The sequence below is a fragment of the Herpailurus yagouaroundi genome, unplaced genomic scaffold (genome assembly GCF_014898765.1).
Source record: "Herpailurus yagouaroundi ecotype Mexico unplaced genomic scaffold, PumYag 191, whole genome shotgun sequence".
In the NCBI taxonomy this organism is placed as follows: Eukaryota; Metazoa; Chordata; class Mammalia; order Carnivora; family Felidae; genus Herpailurus; species Herpailurus yagouaroundi.
The window spans coordinates 3,362,635-3,382,714 of record NW_024412422.1 but is presented as its reverse complement, the minus strand read 5'-3'; the positions used below and the strand labels follow the sequence as shown (position 1 = coordinate 3,382,714).

The 20,080-nt window shown below is 48.9% G+C and overlaps 2 long non-coding RNA genes across 2 annotated transcripts; one reads left to right on the top strand and one right to left on the bottom strand.

Moving 5' to 3' along the window:
* Positions 1-4,432: 4,432 nt before the first annotated feature.
* LOC121010208 (uncharacterized) lies at positions 4,433-19,615 on the bottom strand. Its single transcript, XR_005781044.1, has 3 exons — positions 19,499-19,615; positions 13,647-13,748; positions 4,433-4,519 (listed from the first exon to the last, which is right to left on the bottom strand). It is a non-coding gene; the product is annotated as an uncharacterized LOC121010208 (long non-coding RNA).
* Positions 15,016-20,074, top strand: LOC121010209 (uncharacterized). Its single transcript, XR_005781045.1, has 4 exons — positions 15,016-15,049; positions 15,778-15,915; positions 18,453-19,908; positions 20,030-20,074. It is a non-coding gene; the product is annotated as an uncharacterized LOC121010209 (long non-coding RNA).
* Positions 20,075-20,080: the final 6 nt, after the last annotated feature.

The window sequence follows — 20,080 nt, the reverse complement described above, 5'->3', positions numbered from 1 at the left end:
CCTGGAGTAAAACCTTTATTTTTCCATCACTCCCTGTGGCTCAAGGTAGTCATGGGACTAATTCCGGCCAGGGAGACGTGTAAACAAATGTCACCTGCAACTGCCTAGAAGGACCCTAAGAGGGAGACGTGAACTCTCTCCTGCCTGCTGACTGGAATGTGGTTGTGATGCAGGAGCTGAAGCAGCCATTTTGGGCCATGAGGAGAGAGCCACATGCTGAGGATGACAGAACCTCCAAGAAGAAGGAACTCTAGTCATTGGCATCTGTCTTGGACCAGCTGTTTCTGAACTCATTTCACCATTAGAGAAAAATAAGCTTTCTGGGGCACCTGGGTGGCTCAGTCGGTTAAGCGTCTGACTCTTGATCTCAGCTCAGGTCTTGATCTCACAGTCATGAGAGCCCCATATTGGGCTCCAGTCTGGGCATGAAGTCTACTTAAAAATAAATAAATAGGGGCGCCTGGGTGGCGCAGTCGGTTAAGCGTCCGGCTTCAGCCAGGCCACGATCTCACGGTCCGTGAGTTTGAGCCCCGCGTCGGGCTCTGGGCTGATGGCTCGGAGCCTGGAGCCTGTTTCCGATTCTGTGTCTCCCTCTCTCTCTGCCCCTCGCCCGTTCATGCTCTGTCTCTCTCTGTCCCAGAAATAAAAATAAACGTTGAAAAAAAAAATTTAAAAAAATAAATAAATAAATAAATAAATAAATAAGCAAGCTTCCTTCCTTAAGCCATGGTTACTTTATTTCTTGTCCTTGCAACCTGTCGGAATTCTAATCGCTACCTGGTATTGGGAGGATTACATGAGCTGATTCCTGTAAAGATGTTAGCACAGTGCCTGGCTCCTAGAAATCACTCAATACGGCATAATGTGTGTATTACTTTTTGTTTTCAGTTTATTTCGAGAGAGAGAGATGAAAGCCGGCTCTGCCCTGTCCACGCAGAGCCCGAAGCGGGGCTTGAACTCACGAAGCGTGAGATGGTGACCTGAGCCGAGGTCGGATACTTAACCGAGCCACCCAGGTGCCCCGATGTTTCTATTACTTTAAAGGGATTGTGGATTGTGGCTGGACAATCGTGGGTGTCATTTCTGACTTGACTGAGGTGAAAGAAAGAAATTCTAAATAGAGCTCCCTGAGCTGGTGTGTGTGTGTGTGTGTGTGTGTGTGTGTGTGTGTGTGTGTCTGTCCTCAAGGACTACTGCCAGGATCTCCTACGTGGGGGGGGGGGGGCGTCTGTTTATTCCCAGGGCTTTGGTCTGGGTAAAGCTGGCTCCCATCCTCAGACAACTCCTACTCTGTCTGCTTCTAGAATCTTCTCTCTTAATTTCTAGTCACCCGGTCTGGGGCCCCGGCCTGGAAGCTGTGGGCTGTGCTATAATTCCTCAGTGTTTCCTCAGCACACGGAGTGCTCCGGGGACGAAACTGGCCCAGATGATCCCTTATTGCCTTTTTTATCCAGGAATTAAGGCCCCCTTGGCACAGCTCTGGAGGAGGCTGGGAAGGACAAGGGATCAGCCACCCCAGCTCTGATTCCTTAAAAGTAGAAATCTGAGAACAAGAGCCCTACAGGATGCGGCACAGTCGCGCTGAGTACCTTTGTCCCAGCTGCTCCTGCCAGCTGAGGCGCTCGCTTGGCCCCCAGCCACAATAACGAGAGTATTATGTGTCGAGCCCCTGCTTGGTGCTAAGCTTGGTGCTAAACCCCTTCCGTGCACTCTCTCATTTAACCTTCATGCCGTGGCTGGCACCCAGCCCACTTCGCAGGTGTGGAAGCAGAGGTTTCCCGGTCAAAGAGCACGCCCTGCATCACATGCTCGTCTGGAGTTAGGCTCCAAGGCTTGGGTTAACCAAGGCGCCACCCTCCTCAAGTTGCCTTTTCCCCCTGGAGCCCTCCGCCCTGAACTCTGCTCCCATTAGGGGTTACAGATGGTCGGGGTCCCTGCAATCGTCAGTTCCCCCGGGAGACAGGAGTCTCAGGCAGGGCTGGCCTCAGAATCCCTCTGCTCATTCGCAGGAAGCAAACATTTTCCTTCCACACAGGAAATGCTTTATGGCTCCTTTTTGATTAGAAGAGCGATTGATGCTCTTCTAAGACATGCAGATGATACATAAAGGTGTAGAGAAACGCGTGAGCTTCCTGCCTAAGGAACCACGCGTGTGAATGTGTAGTGAGCCCTCCTGTGGGTGAGCCCGGGAGCGGGTAGTGTAGACAGGGGTGCCCAGCAGAGACTCATCCCTGCTCCCAGGAACTCCCTGCCAGCGCGTGGACCTGTGTCCAGCTCATTTTCCAGGCAAAATCCCATGACACATTTTTTCAAAAAGAATGGGGCCATCCTGTGGAACTGTCACAATTTTTCTCTTACTATCATCTGATGATGTCCTTCCACTCCCTAGAAAGAAAATAGACGCTATGGAGTGTGGCTTCACCAGGGCTGCCTGAAAGCAAATGGCTTCGGCTTCGGGTTCCCAGGTGAGATATGCATTCCTCCGGTGAATACCCGCCCCACCACAGGCTGTTTCCCTCTCTCTTCCACCGTCCCCACCTGCAAAACAAACAACACTGCCCTCCCATATTCTGTCAAAGGGCAAATGAGATAAAACACCCGTAGCACAGTGCCTGACACACAGTAGGGGTTTCAAAAATGCTGGGCTCCTTCTGCTAGGACTTTGTTTTGCATATGAGCCTAGTAGGGTGATTTTGTCTTGAGTTTTATTGTTTCCAACCTGGGGTGCTGAGGCTGAGGTGCTCATGTTTCCTGGCTTAGGACACATTCACATCACTGTCTGCAAGCGTCTTCCGTGTGTCATCCATTCATTCATTCTTTTCCATTTATCCTCACGCCCCACTCTTGTCCACCCCTCCCGTACATGCCCCACAGGCAGCCAGTCTGATCCGTTTGATGTCCTTTTATTTATATTTGTCCCCGGAAAACATGTTTTGTGTGCATGTGTTTTTTTTATTTACCGGAACGGTACGGTGCTGTGGGTTGTATCCTGCTTATTGTTTCCTTCGTGGTGCTGTGATATTAACATCCACCCGTGCTGTCGTGTCCGCATCTAGGACCGCCCGACGGTGTGCCCTGGTGTGGGTCCACCATAGTTTGCCCCTCCGTTTATGTAGGGGCAGACCCTTACAGGGACTCAGCTTGTTGCCAGTGTAGATGGCGTGGTGGTGACCAGTCTCTCGTGTAGCCCCCCACCCCTGTCCTGCGGCCTCGGGTGAAATTTCTCTGCGGTGGATTGCCCTTGGCTGCCCTCCCAATCAGTACTTGCATACGATGCCAACATTAGCAAGTTTCTTCTGATTGACCCCGCCGGGGGTCACTGCATCGGGACCCCTCCCATCCTCTGCTTGGGATCATTTTTGGAAAGCCAAACGTAAGTGTAACTTTGTAAAGGTCTTCGTAGCTATTTGGGATCTTCGCCAACTTCAGAGCTCCGGGGGCTGCTCAGAGCCTCATTGTCCTCACTTGTACGATGAGGGTGGGGGGGGAGATCATCTGGAAAATCAGCAGAGCAGAAAGGGTCAGAAGACCTTGGGTTTGAGTCCTAGCTCCACCATTTACCAGCTATGTGCTCTTGAGCAAGTGGCTTCACCTGTCTGAGCATCTGCTTCCCCATGTGTAACACCGGTCCCTAAAAGTATCCATTTCTGGGGGTATTGTAAGAGATAATGAGATAATGCATGGAAAGCTCTCAGCCCCTTGCCTGGCTATTCCCCACAGCCACTCTTAACTGCTGTTGAGATGAAGACTGATGATGGTTGAAATAATGAGAGAGCATAGCTCCAGGTTCTGATCATCCCTGAGCCTATGATAAACGCAGTAGCACAACTAATGGCTTGACCGACTGCATTTCATTTCTTCCCCTGCATTTCCTCATACCACCTGGAGGGGGCAGTAATGAGTCACCAACCTGTGACCTAAGCAATGACCCTTCGGAAGATTCAGAAAAAGTCCTCTGCTGAACCTCTTTCTACGGGTTTCAAATCACGAATCCTGCCATTGGATTTCTTTCCTGTGCCCATCCCCAACCTGGCCCCTGCCAACGTTTTTAAAAAGCTGGTAAGTTGAACACATTCTCCTCAGCAAGTGCCGGTCTTCCATCTAGCCTGCTGGGGTTAGCTGGCCTCCCGTGTAAATTTTAATGCAAGTGTTCAGTTTTCATTGTTTGCTGTGCACGTGGAGCCTACTCTAATGGGACAGTATATCTCACTTTTATGGAGTAGATGTATGCCAGGCTGCAGACTGGCTTTTCTCTAAATCATTCTCTCACGCTGGATCCCACTTTCTAGTATATACCTGTATTTCTTTTCCAGGTTTTATTTTTAAGCAATCTCTACACCCAACGTGGGGCTCAGCCTCGCAACCCCGAGGTCAAGAGTCGCACGGTCTACCGACTAAACCAGCCAGGCACCCCAGTATATACCTGTATTGATACGGGCAACAAATGTTTATTGAGCACCTAGTATGGTCCTGCCGCTGTGTTCTCCACAAGGGAAGGCAGGTATTGAACTTTCAGTGCCTAGGAGAAGGCAGATATGGAACAACGAATTACACAGATAGTAAGTTAAATTAAAATGTCACAAAGTTATTATACTGCGTTACACTATGCTATGATCTAGTATGCAAACATACACAAATACAGGCACACAGAGAAGTATGGGAAGAGATAGAGCAAAATGTGACTGTTGATTTTCTTTGGATGATGGGTATATTGAACAGGAGTCTTTCAGTTGCGAGACTCAAACGCAATTTAAACTCAGTTAAGTAGGGAAAGGGATTTGTTGTCTCGTGTATTAAGCTGAATGATATGAAACTGTCTTTGGGGGGAGGGGGTCAAAAGTTGCCAACTGTTGGAATTGCATATGGCTCAATTTAATAACTGAAAACTCTATTAAAATACTGGCTTCAGGTGTAGTTGGATCCAGGTGCTCAGACAATGTCAGAAATCTCTCTCTCCCTGTCTCAGCTCTCCTTTCTTCTGTGGAGTTGGCTTCATTCTCAGGCAAACTCTCCACACACTGAGGCAAGACTGGCCACTGCCTGCTCCCAACCTCTCTGCAACTTAGGACAAGTAAAAAGAAAAAAAAAGAAGAAGAAGAAAAAAAGCCTCTTTCTCTCTGATTCCAGGGGAAGTTCTGGGCAGAGCTCTAATCGGCTGGGATTGGTTGTGCTCCCTTCCATGAACCAATCACTGTGGCCAGGGCTGGGATGCTCTAATTGGCCATTTCTGGGTCACATGCTCCTCCCCTCACCCCACCCCCACCCCCACCCCCACCCCCACCCCCAGCCTGGGGATGGCGTCAGCCGCTAATTAGCTGGGTGGGGAGTGAGACATGTATGGTTTTAAATTTGAGCACGGCCACTAGATGAAATGGAAAGACATGGCTGCCTCAGAAAGATTTCAAGCAAATTTTTTTTCTTTATTCTTTTTTTTTTTTTTGCCTCTCTACGTTTCCTAAATTTCTACAATGAACATGAATTACTTGCAGAAAAACATTCTCAAGTTATTAGAAAGAAACCCAAAGGTATTGAAAATGGAATTTGGACGCGAATGTGGCCTGGCTTTATTCCAGGCCGATAATGGCTTTCTGTGTTATCCCTCCAGGTACGATTTGCATTTTAACCAGAGTCAAAACACCGTGACTCCAAGGAGAGTGTAATGAAGGAATTTAGGGCACAGAGCGAGCCCAGGAGGCCCTGGAGCCCATTGTCTGCCTTCTCTAGGGCCATGTTGCCCCGAGATCCGGTTGACCTTGAAAAGCTTTCATGCGGATTAAATCAACAACCTCAGAAGTGGTGTTCAGCTCTGAAACTCAGTTTCCTCACCTGCCAGGTGAGGCTAATAACAGTTCCTTCCTTACAGGATTGCTGTGAGATTAGCGAGCCAGCACAGGTAAGCACAGTCCTAAAACAATGGTCACCCCGTCCCTGCTCCTCCAGAAGGCCCTCTTCCCAGGCAGGCCGTGGGGGACTGAGCAAAGCTGAATTCAAAGCCAGCCCTGCCATGTACCAGCTGTGTGGCCTCCCACGGGACATGAAACCTCATGGCATCTGAGTCCCCTCACCTGAAAACCGGGCATGAAATTATTCTCGGTGCAGAACTGAGATAATCTGACAGGGTAGCATTAAAAAAAATTTCTTTTAAGTTTATTCTGAGAGAGATTGAGAGCAGGAGTGGGGGAGGGGGGAGAGAGAGAGAGAGAGAGAGAGAGAGAGAGAGAGAATGAGAATCCCAAGCAGACTCCGCACTGACAGTGTGTAGCCTGATGTGGGGCTCAAACTCATGAACCTGTGAGATCATGACCTGAGCCGAGATCAAAAGTCAGACAGTTAACCCCACCGACTGAGCCACCCAGGCACCCCGACAGGGTAGCATTTTAATAAAACAACGTGATGCTTAGTGGACACTCCGTAAGCGTTTGCTATTGTTCCCTTTCTGGTGACTTTTAACCTCTCCCAGAATCATCAACACAGATCACATCCGTGTAATTAGAGACCGTGTTTTAGAAATATATTTACATGCATAACTATGATCATTACATAACACAGCGAGAAGGCAAATTCCTGCAGAATCAGCAAGTTCCTAGGCTATGATTTTAAAGATGTTGATTTCCTTCTTAAAATTTTTTTTTAAAGCTTATTTATTTATTTTGAGAGAAAGAATGTGCGCAGTGGGGTCGGGGAAGGGCAGAGCGAGAGGGAGAGAGAATCCCACGTAGCGTCCCACATAGGCTTGAACCCCTGAATCGTGAGATCATGACCTGAGCTGAAATCAAGAGTCAGACGCTTAACTCACCGAGCCAGCCAGGCTCCCCCGATTTACTTTTTCTATTTAAAAAAGATATATGTCCAGCTGTTCCAAAATGCTAAATTACCAAAGGTGTTTACTTATAAAATTTTCTGAAGCATGACTTGGGGGCTGACATTTCACATCTTGAGTTGTCTGTCCATCCATCCATTCATCTTTCCTTTTCTTCCTTTCCTCCTTCCTTCTTTCTTTCCTGCCATCCTTCCACCCATCCATCCGTTCATGAATCCATATGGCCATCCAGTCATTCATCCATATATCCATCAATCCATTCATCTGTTCATTCACCCATGCATCCACCCACACCACCCCGCCCCCCCCCCCCCATTCATCCCTTCAACATATAATGGATGCTGTGTGCCAAGTCCTTGTTCTGGATGCTGGGCACACAGTGACAAATAAGACAAACACGGTTCCTGACCTCACCGAGCTCACTCCAGGTTCCTGGGAAGCAGAATGTGACTGAAAAGGCTGAGGCTGAGCACTGATCCGGGGACTCAGCTTGGTCCCCAGGGGGGTGAGGTGGTCCTCTGGGACACCAGGTGAGTCATTCTCTGCTGTGGAAGCCCCTCCCTGCAGGTGGATCCATGAACCACCCAGGAATGGTCAGAGTGGGTGGGATTTTTAACAGGAAGAGGTGGCTGTCCTTGTGTGCAGGGGCCTTGAGCCATCAACTGGCATGTTAACGTGATGTCACTTTTTTACACCCGAAATTTAAGATTGGGCTTATACCCATTTAAAAAAAAAAGTTTTTTTTTTAACGTTTATTCACTTTTTGAGAGACTGAGACAGAGTGTGAGCAGGGCAGGGGCAGAGAGAGAGGGAGACACAGAATCCGAAGCAGGCTCCAGGCCCTGAGCTGTCAGCACAGAGCCTGACCTGGGGCTCAAACCCACGAACTGTGAGATCGTGACCTGAGCCCAAGTCGGACACTTAACCGGCTGAGCCACCCAGGCACTCTGGGCTTCTACCCATTTTGAGTAGACCCTCACCCTCCTCAGTTTAGCTCCAACTAATCTGAACGGGGTTTTGTTACAGCCAGCATGCCCTCGCTGCAGCCCGTGAGGATTATTTTGCTCAATCTTTGTAACAGCACTGCGGAGCTGGATCTATTCCTGACACCAACTTACAGAAGAGGAAAGACAATCTCAGACAGGTGAAGTGGCTTGGCCTGGGTCAGACACTCAGAGGCGGGGCTTGTGCCCAAGTCCTAAGCTGGATTTGAAGGCGAATGTAGGGGAGGGCGCTCCAGGTGGCGTAAATTGCGTGCAGGGGAGCTGGGAGAGGGCCCACGGATGTTGCCTTGCGGGTCTGCGCAGGGAGGAGATCGAGGACGTGAACTAGGCACACAGATCTGATCGCTGCTCTCCCCAAGCACATTGGGCCCCTGTGTGCTGGAGAATGCCGACCTAGAGGAGGGTTACTCCACACTGCCCCATTATGAGCCCACCCCCCCACCCCCCCCCCCCACCCCACTCCCCGCTACCCTGGCAGAGGCTCGTGCAGTGACAGCCTTCATGACAGCTTGGACCAGGGGCCTTTTTCTGCAAACAGATTACATCATTACCTTGAGAGACGCTGCGTTGTGAGCATGACAGTTTTACGGCCTGTAGATCCCTACAACTGGAACCATCTGGACTTTTAAAAGCTTGGTAATGCAACAGCATAAACAGGCCTCTGCATGAGTCTCACTGAGTGCTGAGATTTAGAACGAGGAGTTTGCCGTCGGGGAGGAAGACAGGTCTGATGAGAGGACTCAGGCTCTTAAGGGTTTAGGCAGGGTGATTTGCTGTGCAGCCCCAGGCAGATGTCTCCCCTTTTCTGGGCTTCCCTTTTCCTCCTTACTGAGCCTGTTTTCTCAACGCGTAGGGAGGCTTGGAATGAGAAATGATACGTGTGTTCTTTGTTCAAACCACCCCTAAGCCCCTTCTCTCAAGATCCCAGGGCTTCCCACCATCCTGCCACCCCCAGTTATGGAAACATCGGTTCCAAGTGGCTAGGATGTGTGTGCCCAGGGTGACGGGGATGCTCACAGCAGAGCTCCGTCTGAGGCCCTAAGTGATCTGCACGAAGGGAACACACAGACGTAGCTGCAGAAATGCCGGCACGCACTGGGGGCGTGAATGAAATATTCTTCTTAAAGGCCAGGCCTTCCCTCCATCACAGCACAGGCCTCCTTGCCTCCAGCCCAGGCTTTCAGTACCTGACCTGAAGGAGACCGTGAACAGACTGCTTTCAGGCTGAGCTGATGAGCCGTCTGTTTTCACGTTGTCACCCGGAAGGACAGAGTCCAGAGACATTTCCAGGTGTGGTATGTGGGGGATTGGGGAAGCTTTCAAGCCCCCAGAGCTCAGTCGGGGGAGGAAGGCAGAAGGTGAATGGTGACAGACAAGGCGATACCATGTGGCTCATGAGGTTCTGCGGCAGCGTCCCACGTAGCAAGCAGATTAAGAATGATAACAGGAAGTTATTGTCAACAATACAATTGTGGACACATGGCCACTCTCATGCCTTAGTGTATAAATTGGTCCCTGTAGGGAAATTTTGCAGTAGATACTGAGAATTTAGAATGTCCAGACTCTTTGGTCCAACTATTCACTACTAGGGATTTATCCTAAGGCAAAAATTGGACAAGTGCAAATATTTGTATTATAGGGTCACTTGAAAGCTTGTGAGTGAAAGCTTGTAAGTCACACAAATGTCTGACCAATGAGACAGATTTTGTAAAATATACTTCTGCCCCGCAGTGGAATATATACAGCTATTTTTTTTTTTTTTTATGAGCCTGACATCCTGACATCCTTTCCTAGGCATAGAAATGATAAGGCTATTTCTGTTTTGAAACGTGGAATGAAATGATGTCAGAGGGGGGCCTGGGTGGCTGAGTCGGTTAAGCTTCCGACTTCAGCTCAGGTCAAGAGCTCACGGTTTGTGAGTTTGAGCCCTGCCTTGGGCTCTCTGCTGTCAGCACAGAGCCTGCTTCGGATCCTCTGTCCCCCTCTCTCTCTGTCCCTCCTCTGCCCATTCTGTCACTCTCTCAAAAATAAGTAAACTTAAAAAAACAAAGATCTTGGGGTGCCTGGGTGGCTCAGTCGGTTAAGCGTCCGACTTCGGCTCAGGTCATGATCTCACTGTCCGCGAGTTCGAGCTCTGCGTCGGGCTCTGTGCTGACAGCTCAGAGCCTGGAGCCTGTTTCGGATTCTGTGTCTCCCTCTCTCTCTGACCCTCCCCCGTTCATGCTCTGTCTCTCCCTGTCTCAAAAATAAATAAAACGTTAAAAAAATTAAAAAAAAAAAACAAAAAACAAAGATCTTTAAAACATGATGTCAGAAAACTAGACTCCATTCACAAGACTCTTAGTTTTCTCCATCCCCATGGTTTGCTCACAGAGAAGGTTCTTCTCGTTCAGCTTCCTGGACGTCATCTTGCCCAAAGTTCCCAGATCTTCCCAGGGGCTCTAAGCCCTGCTGGAAGTGAAGGCTTTGTTTTCTGAACTTCACTCTCCTGTTGTGTTTCATTGTCTGCCTGGTATTAAGGTGAGCTATGCCTGTGCCTTCCATGCCTTCCTGAACTTGGCTAGATCCATGTCTGAAACACCTTTGATCCCCAGGGCATGGATAATTGTGAGGAAGGAGTAAATCATGCCTAGCAAATTCTCTACCATGAGAGAGAAGTTTATGTAAGGCCCTGCAGCTAATTTCTATACCAAATGCCTTAGTGTCACTTGATATTCTGGCTGGTGTTGCCTTGAACTTGCCCTACGTCCTCATGAAGGTCAGCACCAGCTCCTGCTTGCTGTGATGCCTGTGATAAAGAATCCACAAATGTGTGAAACGGCCAAACTAAAGGGGGTAGGAAGAAAAGGTGCTGACCTAAGTAACTTTGGAAACGTGCAGAGTCTGAGAGACTAAAGGATACCGGAATTGAAGAATTACGTGAATGGATGGTGCATGGTGGGAGCCAGGCTTCTCATTGTTGAAGTATAAAATGAACAAGGGTAGGAGGCTAGATGATTCGTGTGGTAATGGATTAGAGCTGGGGACATCAGTATGAACTCATGTATAGCTTAATATATGTACATGCTGGGGTTTTTGTGTGTGTTTCTTTTTTATTTTAGAGAGAGCGAGTATGAACAGGGGAGAGGGACAGAGGGAGAGAGAGAGAGAGAGAGAGAGAGAGAGAGAGAGAGAATTTTAAGCAGGCTCCATGCTCAGGGCGGTGGCTGACTCAGGGCTTGATCCCATGGGAGCATGACCTGAGCCAAAATCGAAAGTTGGACACTCGACCGACTGAACCACCCATGTACCCCATACATATTGTTACACACAGAAATATTTATATACACTTGTGTATATGTAGGTCAGCGTGCTGACAGACAGTTCCTGCTCTTCACTGAGAGGGCCCAGAAGCAATGACACCCTAGTAGCAACACAAACATCTAACGCCTGGGTCTTGGTTTAAAACCCCATTCTCCCATAAAAGGAACCAGGGATTGTAGGAGAAATGGCTGATTCAATGACCAGGACGGTAAATATGCAAGGTGAGCCAGGAGCACCTTATCCTGCCATACTGTAAGAATGTGCTTCAAACTAAAAACGAAAAAGAAATTGGGGTATGTCAAAGGAACAAAGGAACCAACTGAGAACCTCCCAGGGGCCCAAGCTGGGACAATGTGAACCAGATAATTACTGGATTATAACTCAACATGTAAAACAAATAGCCATGAGTCCATGATTGAATAACTTAAATGGGAAAGAGACACAAGTATCCCATGCGGAAGAATTCCAAATAATTTATGTAGATACTCTGCCCTCAACAAGGGGGAACATAACTCTTCACTTCTCAAGTGTGGGCCAAGTGTGGGCCAAGTGTGGGCTGTGCACGTTAACTTCCCTCCAAAGTGTACGGGATGGAAAGGGGACAAATGAGCACCTTGACAGTGGAGAAATCTGACAGACACTACCTCAGCCAGATGGGATCAAGGGCCACATCAGGGGTCATGTGTCATGTTAATGCTATGTATCCTTGATATGATGTGATGAAAATTTTCTCTCTCCAGTCTTCCTCCCCAAAACCCATAACCCCAGTCAATTCGTTAAGGAAAAAAAATCAGACAAGGGCGCCTAGCTGGCCCAGTTGGAAGAACGTGCGACTCTTGATCTCGTGAGTTCGAGCCCCACGTTGGGTGTAGACATTACTTAAATAAACGAATGAGAACTTAAGAAAAAAAAAATTTTTTTTTGGTACTAATAGAGACATTCTACAAAATACCTAACCAGTACTCCCGAAAAGTGTCAGGGTCATCCAAAATGAGGCAAGTCTGTGAAACCTAAGGAGACGTGGCAACTATATGAAAGGTGCCATCGTGGATGGGATTCTGGATGCCGGAAGGGAAGTTAAGTGAAAAGTAAGGAAAATGTGAATAAAATATGAAGTCTGGTTAATAATTAGGCATCAGTGTCAGCTCATCAGCTGTAACAAATGTACCGTATTGAGGTAAGATGATACTAATAGGCAAAACTGAGCAGGGATATGTGGGAAGTCTCTGTACTCTCTTCCCAAATTTTCTGTCAGTGTAAAACTTTTCTAAAAAAGTTCAGTCTGTCTTTAAAAAAATTACCAATTAGGTGCAGGTGAAGAATGATATCTTGGGTTTTCTTTAGTTAACTTTCTTTGTTTACTGTTGCTGTGAAGCATTTTCATGTATGTGGTGGCTACTTCTATTTCTTCTGTGGATTGCCGATTGTCACGTTGTAGGGTTATTTGTTATGTGGCATTGTAGCCATAGCTAACTGATACAATCTTACTGAATTCCTGCAGCCCTATGAAGTATTATTTGTCCCCTTTCCATTATTCAAATATCCATTAAACAGATGAAGAAATGGAGACCCAGAGAGACTAAGTCATTTCCCCAAATTCAGACTCAGTGTCTCACCTAAGCTTTGAACCCACAGCTGTCTGACTCCAGAATTTTCTGACCACCACGCTATACTGTGAAGTACCATGAGTGATGATGGCAGGGGGAGGGGAGGGAATCCTGACAGCTAGTTGGGCGTCCAGTGGTGAGCTTTGAATTCTGCGCTTTCGTGTAGGGATGCCAGTATGCCAAAGAGGGGCACCATGCAGCTAAACTAGAAATGATATAGGATATCCTCGGGGCGCCTGGCTGGCTCAGTCGGTGGAGCATGCGACTCTTAATCTCAGGGTTGTGGGTTTGAGCCCCACGTTGGGTGTAGAGATTACTTAAAAATAAAATCTTAAAACAAGGAGATCCTCGAGTGGCTGCCATGAGAAATGGCTCGTGAGGGCACCAAACTTCCCGTCCCAAGCAGGGGGGCTGGGGTAGGACACTCCAGACTCTGCTGAGAACAGCAAAATGGGCTCTCTGGAGTTGTGCCTGGAAGAAATGCGATTGTCAGTGCTAGCAGGCAGCACAATCCCATGTCATACATTATCATAATTTAATGTCAAGGCTCTGAATACTGGAGCCAGGAAGCACTATCTCCTCTCAAGAATGCTTAACCAACGCCCAAGATGTGGGGGCCCCCACTCACTGGCCCCTGCCTTCCCCAGGGCTCGACCTCAAGGAGCTGGACTGAAATCTGAAGGTTCTGGGCTCAAGAACCAGGTTTGACCTCTGGCTCAGCTGACTGTGCTGTGCGGCCTGGGGCAAGTCAGCTCAGTGCTCTGGTCCTTGGTTTGTTCATTAGAAAATGAGAACCGTAGCCCTTGCCCTACTGACCTCACGGAATTTTCCAGTGGATAAATCATAGTACTGATGGTTACTGCACACTCTCCACATACCAGAATTTTGCATGCATCGACTCTGAATACTCACAGCAATCTTAATGGGCGGGTGCTTATACTATCCTTGTTGTACAGATGGAAAAACAGGTCTGGAGGCAAAAACAGACTTGTCACTTGCCTGAGGTCACCCAGCCTGCAAAGATTAAGTCAGAATTTAGAGCCCATCCTGTTCACCAAAGAGGATGTCACTCACCATATTCCCATATGATGCTAGACGGAAAAAAAAGCTTGAGGAACTTGGGACCCTTGGGGAAGAAATTGGCGGGGGGGGGGGCAGGCTGGAGAAGCAGGATAGGGTGGGCGTGGTTACCAGCCAGGGCTTGGTCCTTATCGCCAGTTGGGGGTTTGGAGAAGCAAGGTGCAGAGAGAAACCAGCCTGAGTGGACAAAGCTGGCAGAGGGGACAAAAGAGAGTTGTGGCAGCTGCCCAAAAATCATGCAAATCCGGTGAAGACAGAAACACCGGAAGGGGAGTTTTAGGAAGCTTTGCTCACAGATGGGCTCTGTAATCTCCATCCTCTGGCCTCCGCTATACCTGCAGTAAAATCCCCGGGTTTTGCCAATGCCTTAAGAGGTGAATCCAGGTGCGCTTTGGATTTTGACAGCCTGAGACTGGCCACAGAGTGGCCAGGGGGCCGACCCCATTCCTCCGCCCTGGGCTCCTTGGCATGAGCCTGCCTCAGGCCCAGGACAGCCCCAGGGAGTCCGCAGGCTGCGGTTTCCGGAAGCTCTGGCTCCGAGTCCATCAAGGACAACAGATTTTTTTTTTTTAATTTATTTATTTAGAGAGAGAGCGCGCCGCAGGGGAGGGGCAGAGAGAAAGGGAGAGAGAGAATCCCAAGCAGGCTCTGTGCCGTCTGCGCAGAGCCTGATGTAGGGATCCATCCCACAAACCGTGAGAACATGACCTGAGCGGAAATCGAGAATCGGACGCTCAACCGACAGAGCCACTCCTGCGCCCCAAGGACAACAGCTTTTTTTTTTTTTTTTTCACGTTTATTTATTTTTGGGACAGAGAGAGACAGAGCATGAACAGGGGAGGGGCAGAGAGAGAGGGAGACACAGAATCGGAAACAGGCTCCAGGCTCCAAGCCATCAGCCCAGAGCCCGACGCGGGGCTCGAACTCACGGACCGCGAGATCGTGACCTGGCTGAAGTCGGACGCTTAACCCACTGCGCCACCCAGGCGCCCCAAGGACAACAGCTTTTTAAAGGAGTTAACTGTGCAGGCGGAGCATCCTAGCTGGGTCCTGGCCAAGGTGTCTTCTCGAACGGATGTGAGTTAGAGGCCCAGTCAGCCTTCTCTTTCCTTTCCTTTTACCTTTTTCTTGGCCATTCCTTCTTTCTCTTTCTCTCATTTTCTTCCTTCCTTCTCTCTCGCTTCCCATCTCCCCCTTTCCCTCCAGGTCCTGCTCTCTTGGACAGCAGGATCCTGGTGAGTTTGTTTTGTTTTGTTTTGTTTTTTTCATCATCTCATCTGATAAAATATGGATCATTCACCTTCCATTCTCGGGGTTATTTTCTAAGCGTTTCTTCCACGTAGCTACACAACCTTCTTCCTTGTGAATGGCTGCGTGATGTGCCACCAAGTACTCTCATTTGCATAACGGGCTCCCTGTTGTGGAACACTAGGTAGTTTCGAGGTTTTGTATCCTTACAGGTGAAAGTATTCGTTTTTTCTGGTCTGCCGTGTGTGGGGCTCGTGGGTCCAAGTTAAGTGGGGGCCTGGGAGGCACGAGGTAGATGATTGGCATGGGGTGGTAGTTCGTCCAGGAGCTGCTTCCTGCCTGCCCTCATCCCCAGGGCAGCTCGGAGTATACAGCAGGTGCCTCATGAATGCTGCCTGAGGATGCCTCTCGGCCTCTATTCCTGCACCTGGCATACTGCCCTCAGTGCGCTCTCCATTGAAGCGTCCTCTTTCCCACCTGGCCGTGACCTTCCATAGCCTTTTTATCTCTATGTCCCCCGTGCCTGGCACCAGGAAGCCCCTCAGGAATGGAAGGGAAGGAAACAAAGTAAACGAAGAGGAAGCCAGAGAATGCTCACCTACTCTGGCCACCCCTCATTAATAGGGACTGGGATTGCCGTGGGACATTAGTGACAGAACATGTTGACATTGTGTAATTTATTAGCCTGAACTATACAAATTATACCTTCCCCCAGGATGCCTGCGACGAGAAGCTGCTTTTCATGAGTTTATCCTGGGGACTCGAATAAATAAGCAGAGAAACAAAAAAACCTCATGAATTTTTTAAAGAGCTTATTGGAATCAGGAGAAAACCTGGTGTTCCGGGTGCAGAAGTAAGTATCCAATAGATCAGCATTCATTTCTCTTTACCCTCTGAAGTCTTTTTTAATCCTCTTGCTTGCCAGTGTTAATCCGTGTTTTTCTGTGAATTTCCCTCCAGATGGGCAAGCGAACAATACCCACCCAGGGGGCCTCTCCCCATGCATTTCCCACCACCCTGGGGGGGGGGGCGGGGGGAGGCCAGTGCCTGGTGAAGGGTGGGCCTTGGAGCCCCAGAGGTGCTGTGACCCCATCCTCTGCCTGCACCTGTAGGGAGTGAGATTAGAGGTGTGGAATTGCCGCGCTGAGAGCCTTGGTGTCCTCTTAAAAAAAGCTTCTTGGCTATGAGAAACACCTGAGTTGATCATCCCCCAAATGTCAGACTCACCGAAAGTTAAGCAGTTTACAAGGTCTTGCTGAGAAATTCCATGTATTAGAAGCTAATAGAAGGTCAGCATTTTCCATTTCGATTTTTTTTTTCTTCCCGCTGCCCAGGGTCTAGGTAATACTCCCTTTGGCATTTTGAAGACGCTTCTACGAATTGTGGCATGGTAGCTAAGCGCTTGATGGGATTTACCCTCCCAAAGCCTGTGAAACAGAAGTTGTTATTATGTCCATTTTATAAATGAGGAAATTGAGGCTTGAGTGGAGAGGGGTCCCTTGCCCAAAGTCACACACAGCCCATGATGGAGCTGGGTTCTGTGTGATGTCTGTCGGAATCCAAAGCCCATGCTTCGATGTATTATGACTTCTTCCTCTGCTTGGCACGTCGGAATGTCTCCTCCCCTCCCTTCCCCTCTGCAGACGTCTTCCTCGGTGGTGACTCCGTAATCGATGCTAGCAGCCCGAGATCCAAGTTAGAGAACTGCAACCTTGAATAGGCACAGTGGACATTCCATCTCTGGTTTCCTCTAATTTCCTGCAGCCAAGGTCAGCGAACTATAGCCCTTGGTCCAAATCCGGCCCGCTGCCAGTTTATGTAAATAAAGTTTTATTGGCACTCAGCCACGCACATTCATTTACACATGGTCTGTGGCTGCTTTCAATGCTACAAAAGCACAGATGAGTAGTGGGACAGACACCATATGGTCCACAAAGCCTAAAATATTGACTTTCAGGCGGTTAGAGAAAAAGTTTTCTGACTCCTACAATGCAGAGTTGTCAACGTTTATTACCCCAGAATCTAACGTGATAAATGATAACACCAGTCCTGTGAGTAGATGGCATTTTTGGAGGGCCAACTATGAGCCAGGCATTCTGCTAGTTGCTTTCAGGGGATGATCTCCTGGAATCCTCCAACAATAGCATCAAGCAGGTGCTCCGAGAGGTGAGTAACTGCCCATAGTCACAGTCACGGGGTCTGAGACACGACCCTTGAGCTGTCTGGCAGTTCATACACTGCAGAGTGTTCTACAGCAATAAAGCACCGTTTCCAGATTGTCTACCCAGTGCCTGGCATCGTGCTGCGTGCTGGGATGCAGCGTGATACATGACAAGCAAGGGACGGTCTCCATCCTTGGGAAACCCGTGTACTTATGGGAAAGGCAGGCCTCCATCTAGATCAGCTGGCGAGATGAGCAGTCAAGAGCTCACAGGAGGAAGAAGCATCTGAGAAGGTGAACTTCGAATTAGGTCTTTCATGACGAACAGAAATGTGATCATTGAGATAGAAGAGAGAGAAGAACACCCCAGGGACAAGTTAAGCAAAGGCTTGGATTGAAATAATTGCCAGGCACCTGAGTCTAGGGTGAGTGAGGGGCAGAAGGGAGCAGAGGGTGGTCACAAACGACAATAGGACTTGTTCGAGACCGGAAGAGGAGAGGTTGGGATGTGATGCTGGGGTCTTTGAAAATGTGTTTTCCTTCTCTTATCTAGAAAGAGCCTCAGGTTTTGCCATCCTTTTCCATCTGGTAGGTAGTTGGTACTCAAGAAATGCTTCCAAGAATCAAATGTCAGCCCTCGCAACAGGGAGCAAGCTTGCATTTGTCTGTCCTTGCGGGACGCTCACATGGCAGCAGGCAACAACCACCACCCAGGTGACAATGACTCATGCACCTGGGACCACCAGGCTTCCAAAGAGTTTCAAGTTTGAGGTTGACTCCATTGGGTGTCTGGAGAGGGGCTTTCCAGAAAAGTCTCCTCCTTTCCTACCTGTGCTCAGATGGCATGACAGGGGTCTTGTGCCCTGAAAGAACTACCCTTCCATCATTGATCATTTGCTTGGGTTGGGTGAGGAGATGGGGAGAGCCCGGAGATGGGGCCATCACCGTCCCCCATCCACCGTCCGTAGGTTTCTGGTGTGTGACCTTGGGCAAGTTCCCTACTTTCTCAGAGCCTCGGTTTTCTCGTATATAAAATGGAGGCCATTCCTGTGTCATGGGGTTGTTATGACAAGTACAGCCTGCCATATAGTAAAGGCCCAATATTTATGATCGGTTATTATTTTTACTATGATTAGCGATCAGATTTCTGTATCAGTCGGCATTTGCTGCCATCATGCCAACAGTCTGTGTGATTTAGAAAAGCATTTATTTTTTGTTTCCTCTCACAGTTTCCTGGATCCGTTGGGGATGGCTCTGCGGGTTGGGTTTAACCATCTCCCTTGTCTTTTATCCTGGGACCGGTGCTCACCTAAGACATGCTCCTCTGAAGGCGGGGAACAGAAATTTCAAGAGAGGCGAGTGAAAACTCAGGCCCCGCCTAAGGCTTGCGCTCAGAACTGGCCCACAGTTATCTCAAAATATCCCATCGGCCAAAGCAAGTCACACGGCCCAGCCCAATAGCACAGGTGGAGAAAGGCGGAAGAATTGTGTCACTCCCACAGCTGCCAGGATTCCTAGCGTGGCTGCTGGCCATATGATTCCACCACCTACCCAACATTGCCTTCCGTATTTCGCACAGAAGGCTGTCTCCAATCACAGAGCATCTCAGAGATTGGGGACTGTCCATAGGACACTGTATGTTTTGTATCAGTGGGGTTCTGACGAAGTAGTCCCTAGCTGAATTTCCGGACCAAGATTAATTTGCTGCTGGAATGTGAAGACAGCCACCCTCACACCCCCACCGCGGGTCCAGCAGGAGGGAAAATAAGGAGACGGCCCCCGTGTTGGATAATGACCGCCCAAATTCCAATACTCAGGGCCCGACATTGCCCGTTCAGTTTCCTCTGGCTGAAATTCTTGGTTGTTCCGCTGCTAAAACCAGGGTGGCTATTTACTCTGGGCACCAATGGCTGTTCTTAGCCATATTGATAAACAAGGCTTCCAAAATCATCTCAATACCAGGAACAGTTCATTTAAAACAACAGAAGCAGCAACACCACCAGTGACAAAATCGACAGGTCAGTCCTGTGGTGTCCACCCTCACCCAGGGGAGCCTGGTGATGAGTTGAGGAGTATTTTTGGACACGGACAACAGCAGGCCTGGCCCAGATCCACTCATTCCTTCAGTAGAGCTTCCCAGGGAGTTCCAGTTATTTCCCAATTTGTTCCAGCCACATCACCTTTTGTGGCTTCGTTTGGGCATTGAGGTCATCGAGAGATGACTGACTTGGGCAAAGCAGAGAGTAGGGGGAGGAAAGATTCTTCACTTACTCACCCACTCACTAATTGCTGAGTGTCTTCAGGGTCCTGAGCTGGGGGTTCAAAGCTGAAGGAAGCAGAAGGTCCACTGTGCTGGCCGTTTGGCGCGGTAGATCCTCCTTCCACGTATCTTTTTTAGGGTAGGTGGTTGGCTTCCCATCAGCCCCCGCGCGGCAGATGATTGGTTCAAGCTAATCCCGGCCGTACGATTCTCTTGCGGATAATTGGTTGAGGGGTTAGCATGTGACCCAGTTCTGGCCAATGAGAAGTGAGGGAGAAATCTGTCCGTGGCCTTTGAGAAACTTTCCCTCACGACTAAGAAGGAGCTGGAGGAAGTGGGGGGGGGGGGGCGCTGCTCCCAGCGTTTGCAGTATGTGCAGGTGTGACAGCCGCACTTTTGACAGCCATCTTGCCACGTGCCGCAAGGTAAGAGATGAAACTCGCTCTGGCAATGGCAGAATGGAGAGATGGGGACTATATCCTCCCTGATATCATTGAGTTGCTAAGTCTTTTTTTTTTTTTTTAATGTTCTTATTTATTTTTGAAGGACACAGAGAGACAGAGCATGAGCAGGGGAGGAGCAGAGAGAGAGGGAGAC